Source organism: Gossypium arboreum, chromosome 8, assembly GCF_025698485.1.
Source record: "Gossypium arboreum isolate Shixiya-1 chromosome 8, ASM2569848v2, whole genome shotgun sequence".
Lineage (NCBI taxonomy): Eukaryota > Viridiplantae > Streptophyta > Magnoliopsida > Malvales > Malvaceae > Gossypium > Gossypium arboreum.
The window spans coordinates 119,211,772-119,218,609 of record NC_069077.1 but is presented as its reverse complement, the minus strand read 5'-3'; the positions used below and the strand labels follow the sequence as shown (position 1 = coordinate 119,218,609).

The following is a 6,838-nucleotide window of genomic DNA, read 5'->3' as shown; positions in this document are numbered from 1 at the left end:
TCACAGAATAATTCATAAGCCTGACCATGCCCATTTGTTTGCATACACGTCAAGCTTTAATTCCAAATTCCATACATACTTCACAGAAACAGAGTCTTTCATATTTAGAAATTTAGTACGATACAAACGTACCTGTATAGATTATACATTTCATATATTCATTTCCATAACTTGTACTCTATCATCAGATGGTTCAAAAACGATTCAAATACTCATAACCGGGTATAATGCTGACGTCCCGGACGTGGTCTTAAATGTAATTCATTATCGTTGCCTCTGTCCCAGATAGGGTCTTACACAAAATTAGATACGATGCCAATGTCCCAGACATGGTCTTACACGTAATTCTCAAATCGAGGCCTATGTCCCAGACACGGTCTTACACGATATCTCGTATCAATGTCAACATTCCTTTAGAATAATACAGATCTTTTCAGATACTAGCATATCATAGGAATTTACTCGGAATTCATACATCAGACTCTCAAGGCCATCCAATATAGATAATAACTAGTATATACAACATTCAATCAATTTAGTCTGTAATTGTAATTTGACTTACCTAGTACAGATTTCGGACTGAACGAGTCAACTATTCAACTATTTTAAACTTCCCGCGATCTAAGTCTGATTTTCTTTGTTCTTAATCTAACACAATACAAATTCAACCATTCAATCATTCATTTCATTCAATTTAATCCATATACACATATTTAGGGCACTTTGCAATTTAGCCCTAACACTTTCACACTTTGACAATTTAGTCTATTTTTCACAAAATCACAAATATGCAAAATTCACCAAAATCATAGCTTGGTCGAATATACATAGCTTCCATACAAGCCCAATTAACATATTTAATTCACAATTTAGTCCTTCAAAACCTCATTTTCACAAACTAGTCCAAATAATTCTATTCCATCAAAATTTAAGAACAAAGTATAATAATCTCACATATATCTTTCATAATCCATTTAAAAACATTACAAAGCTCATATAATCATCAATGGCACATTTCATAATCTTAAACAAAAACTGAAATTTAGACATGGGTTTTGAAGAACACGAAGCAACGATCATAAAAACATAGAAATTATCAAAAACCGAGAAAAACTCATACCTTAATCAAGTTCTTCAATAGTTGAATGTTAAAACATGAAAACCTAGCTTTTCTTTCTTCAATTTCGGTATGAACAAAGTGAAAATGGCCATTTGCATGCTTTGTTTTATTATATTAAGCATTATATTCACCTTTTACCACCTTTCCCTTAATGAAATAACATTAAATTTACCAACTACATGACCATATTTGTCCATCATTAAAACAAATGGAAATTTTGACATGCAAGGATCCTTACTTAAGTAAGTCAAATCAAATAGATGCTTTAACATCTAGCACTCAGCTTTTACACTTTGCACGATTTAATCCTTTTTCATAATTAAGCACAGAAACAAACAAATTAGGATGTAAAATCACGTATCACAGACACAGAAAATAATATTAAAATATTTTTCAGAATCGGTTACGTGGTCTCGAAACTACTTTTTCAACTAGATTCAAAACCAGACTGTTACACCCACTTTTTGATTACTCCAACTAAAATTAGGACATTTCCACCCTGGATTGTATGTATTGGAATATGGGTTATTGTTTCGATTAAAATTTCTCATGTAACATGCTAAAGCTGGGTTCGATGGGCATTCATAAAAAAAATGATCTTCCCCACAATAAACACATGTTAATACTACTGCTTGCATTTCTTGCACTACAGATGGTCTCTTCAATGTTTTAATAATATTAGTTAGGGTTGATACTTGAGCAGTTAATGAAGTGATCACATCAAGCTCCATAGCTCCAGCAACTCTTCTACCAATACGCACTTCCGTAGTTGGATACTGATAATCATTGTTAGCTATCTTTCCAGTATTTGATATGCCTTATTATATGATTTATCTAGCAAAGTCTCATTGGCAGATGCATCAACTACCATCCATGTATGTGCATTCAATCTATTACAAAACATTTCCATTTGTACCCAATGTCGGAAACCATGTATCGGGCATTTTCTAATCAATTCCTTAAATCACTCCCAAGCTTCATTCAATGTCTCATCTTCAGATTGCTGAAAAGATGTAATATCGTTACTCATTTTGGCTTTCATGTTTGGAAGGTTGTATTGCAAAAAAAAACCTTTGACAAAGTTTATTCCAAGATGCCACTGTTCCTGATGGCAAAGCATATAACCATGCTCTGGCATGACCTCACAATGAGTAAGGAAATAATTTAAGTCTCAGGGCATCTTTATGGACACCCTACTCCTGAATGAATCATAGACCTCCAAAAAGAGTCTTAAATGTAGCTACGATCTTCGGTAGGTAATCCACTAAATTGTCCTACTATTTATAGCATTTGAAACATCACTGGTTTCAACTTAAAATGTTGAGGTTGAATATGTGGCCTAACAATCCCTAGATTCAAATCATCCAAGATTGGCACTACATGTTCTATAATGGGTTTGTCTCTATCATCTATCACACGAGGAATATCAGCATCCTTACCATTCATATGTAATGGATCTTCTCTACCTGGATCATTTCCAATCATTTCCAATCATTTCCATTTCTCGTAATTCTTTTCTCCTCCTCAAAGTTCTTTCAATTTCTAGGTCAAAAGAATACTCTTCGTTCTCAAAAAAGCTCTACTCATAAACTAGCAAAAAACCTGAAAAAGAATTAAAAAAACAACTAAGTACGCTAAAACTAACAAAATTAAATCGATAATAACAAACCAAAATTCACCAATTTTGCTAATCCTCGACAACGGCACCAAAAACTTATCGCGTGTGAATATATAATGCGAATGTACAAGTATACACGTCGAATCAAGTAATAAAGTGATAAGTCAGATCATCTCCATAAGGATCGGAATAGGTAAAAATATGGTTGAGTTATTACTATGAACTATACTAATTAGACTTATGGAAAAGTAAACAAAATAATGATTTGAAGTGAACTATTAATGTATGACATATAAAAATCAAATAATGAATAAAATGTTGTAGCAATTCTACGAGACAAAGCTGAGAGGATTGATGTTGTTGAATGGGAAGGTTGGAATTACTTGGATTATATCTTAATAACATAATAATGACATGGCAAAATCTTGACAAAGTTACTGTTTAGAGTACAACGACTGCATTATGTTTTTTTCGAAAGCTAGAATTAAAGCTATCATTCTAAGTCTTTGTATGTCTACAAGTCTCAAGAATAATACCTAACGATATTCTTCCTTCCTCTATATATATCACAACTCTATGTCTAGAGTGCTATGAGAATTCACTCGAGTACTCGCTCGTATCATTTGATTATTATCCAACTTATTTAACCTTTTCAGAATGAAATCAAGTTGAAAGATATACCATGCATGCATTCATCTATGTCTAGAGCTTGCACGCATATATTTAAAATAATCCAAACTAAATAAAATAATAGATATACTCAAAATATCACCATGATCATTAAGTATATCAAGATAGATCTAGTAATTCCAACCCAAATGAAATTAGCTCATGGGTTTGAATTTAAAATCCAAAATCAGAATAACATTCAACATCATCGTTAACAGTTTAGAAATCACAGAAATTAATTAACAAAATGAAGTTAGAACTGCAGGAAGTTTTCACCACTCTAGCTTTCACTTTGACGCTGCTGAATCGTGTAGGACCCAAGGTTGATTGCTCATCTTTTTCTTATATTTCTGCTCTCTTCTTAAGTTGTTATCCTCTCCCTTTCCTTTGGAATTTTTCTTTAATTTCTCCATAGAGAAAATTGCTCTCCAAATCCCCCTTCAAAGTTTCATGTCCAAAATCCTCATTTATAGGGTAGGTCCCTCTTTTTAAGCATACACTTTTCTCCCTCTTTTTTTGGTGGATTTATCTGGTACACGTCTAGCTAGTTGAGAGTGACAAGGATTGAATGCTGCATCAGCATTTTCCTAGAATTGCATGGCATTTATGTTGGCAATCCATCCAACTTTTTACCATGTCAATATTTCACTTCCTTCATTCTCTTCCTCCTTTTTTTTCATCCTTCCTGCACCTGTTGCATACAACAACCAATTCTCTTCTTCCCAACAATAAAAGTAACATAAAATAAGATTTAAAGCACAATCCAAGCATTATTATGCAATGTTCTAAGAATAACATAAAAATGCAAATATATCTACTTAATTACAGGCATTTAATCAAGCTTAGAGGTTCAAAATATAATTTTTTTCAAGAGTTATCAGTCGATAAAGAAAAGGTAAAGATGATCGTCTTTCAGATTGCTGATAGTGTTTTGTTGTTGCATTCTTGTTGACAACATGATATGGGTCTGCCACAGCATTTTGCTGCTTACCCTTTTTAGATTCAATATGTTTTTCAAATGACTCTAGGATCTTTACCTGGTTGTTATTTGATTTTTCCTCTCCTACCGTGGCATCTTGAGTAATTTCATACAACTAAGTTTCGCTTCTAAGAGTGATGGCCTTGCATTGCTCTTTCCCTTGTGGTCTTGAATTCTCAGTATCACTAGTCAATGCCCTTTGTGGTCTCAAATTTAAAGAATTTACAATTTACCCCACTTAATTTTGAAGAGCTTGGAAAGACGCCGCTTGACTCTGAATTATGGAATCATTCTTGGCCATGTATTCTTTCAGCCAAGTTTCAATAGATGATAATCATAATGAAACCAATGCCTGACCTTGTTGTTTTGCCTCAGCATAGGTTGATTATAACCAAGCAGTGCATTGATGGTATGATGTCTTACCGTATAGTTAAAATTCCCCATACCTTTATTATTCCAACTAAAGTTCGGATGTTGCTTCCACCCAAGATTATACATGTTGGGATAGGGGTTATTATTCCGGTTGAAGTTACCCATGTAGTACACAGATGTTGGATTTGATTGGCATTCATCAAACGCATGGTCTTCACCATAATAAACACACAATAAACACACTTGGGCTGTCAATGAAGTGATTGCATCTAGCTCCATAGTACCAGCAACTCTTTTGCCTATCCCAACTCTAATGGTAGGTTATTGATAATCATTGTTAGCAATCTTTTCCAAAATCTCATATGCTTCGTTATAGGATTTATCCAACAACGTACCATTGGAGGAGGCATCAACTACTATCATCTTATACGTATTCAACCTAATATAAAATATCTCCATCTGCGTCTACTGCTTGAACCCGTGCATTGGACATTTCTGAATTAAATCTTTGAATCATTCCCAAGCTTCATATAACATTTCATACTCTAATTGTTGAAAATATGTGATGTCATTTCTAACCTTGGAATTTATATTTGGTGGATATACCGAAACAAAAACCTCTGGCAAATATCATTCCATGATGCCACTATTCATGATGGTAAAGCATTGAGTCATGCTCTGGCATGATCTTTTAATGAATATAGAGACAGTTTAGGTCACAAGATGTCTTCAGGAACACCATGTAGTGTAAATGAGTCACAAACCTCTAGAAAAAGTCTTAAATGCAGTCTTGGATCTTCAGTGGGCAGTCCACAAAATTGTCCTACTATTTTTAACATTTGAAACATTACCAGTTTTAGCTCAAACTACTGTGCCTGTATTTATGGTCTGACTATCCCTGGATTCAGGTCATCCAAAATTGGCACAACATGCTCTCAGATTGGTCTATCTCGGTCATCTATCACCTGACGAAGAGGAGGATTAACATCTTGACCAATTGGATTTAAAGGAACATTCATATTAGGACCATTTCGATTATCATTGAGATCGAGGTCATTCTCGTTTCTAGCAATTTTTTGTAGTTCTTTTCACCTTCTTCGTAAAGTTCATTCGATCTCTAGGGTAAAAGGATATTCTTTGTTAACAATGATGCCTCTTCTCATGCACTGACAGCAAACCTGTAAAAATTAAATACATCTAAGTTAAATAAAACTAATGGAACTAAGTAAAATAACAGAACCAAATTTCACCAAATTCTTGATCCCAGCAATAGTGCCAAAAACTTGTCGTATGTGAATATGATATGCTAATTGTGCAAGTATACACATCGAATCAAGTAATAAAGTGATAAGTGAGACAGTCTCCACATGACCAGACTAGGAATATAGATAGTCAAGTTATTATAATAAAGTTAGATTAATTTTATACCAAAAAAATGATAAGAATACAGCACTAAAGAAAATGAATATTAATGTGAACAAAATGTGTAACTGATGAATAATTGAAAATGCTATGAAATGTAAGAGTAAAAATGCAATGAAAATTATGAGAATGATAACGTGACTAGTAATAAGTAAATCAACAAATAAACAACTGAGTATGCTATGGCAAAGATACTATAGCAAGGGGTAAGGGGTAGATTATGTTGATATTGAAGGTTGGAATTACTAAGAATATACCTTTACTGTCAGAAATGCCTCTGCATCAATCTACTACTTAGAAGAGTTCTAAAGTGGTATGCTTCTTTCGAGAGCAGAAACCTCAAGTTACCTTGCCTGTTTCTATAGGCCTTTAACCAATACCCTGCATTGTTTCATTCTATATGAACGCTGCTTTATGTCTAGGGTCTACTACAAGTATCTGTCGAGTACTTGCTCATATCATTCAATTTTGGTCCAACTAATCCAACCTTTTCAGAATTAAATTAGTTTATGGGCATGTTACATAGTTATGTATGTCTAGGGATTGCACGCATACAATTTAGAAATAAAATAATTGAATGAAATAGTAAATTAATTTAGATCTATGCTTTAGTCATTAAAAAAATAAAGGTTTCATCAAGTAATCCTAACCCTATGAG

At 33.5% G+C, this 6,838-nt stretch overlaps 2 non-coding genes across 2 annotated transcripts; both read left to right on the top strand.

Moving 5' to 3' along the window:
- Positions 1 to 2,046: 2,046 nt before the first annotated feature.
- On the top strand, positions 2,047 to 2,153 carry LOC128280109 (small nucleolar RNA R71). The gene has a single exon (XR_008270291.1). It is a non-coding gene; the product is annotated as a small nucleolar RNA R71 (small nucleolar RNA).
- Positions 2,154 to 5,233: 3,080 nt separating this feature from the next.
- Positions 5,234 to 5,340, top strand: LOC128280141 (small nucleolar RNA R71). The gene has a single exon (XR_008270323.1). It is a non-coding gene; the product is annotated as a small nucleolar RNA R71 (small nucleolar RNA).
- The last annotated feature ends 1,498 nt before the right edge of the window (positions 5,341 to 6,838 follow it).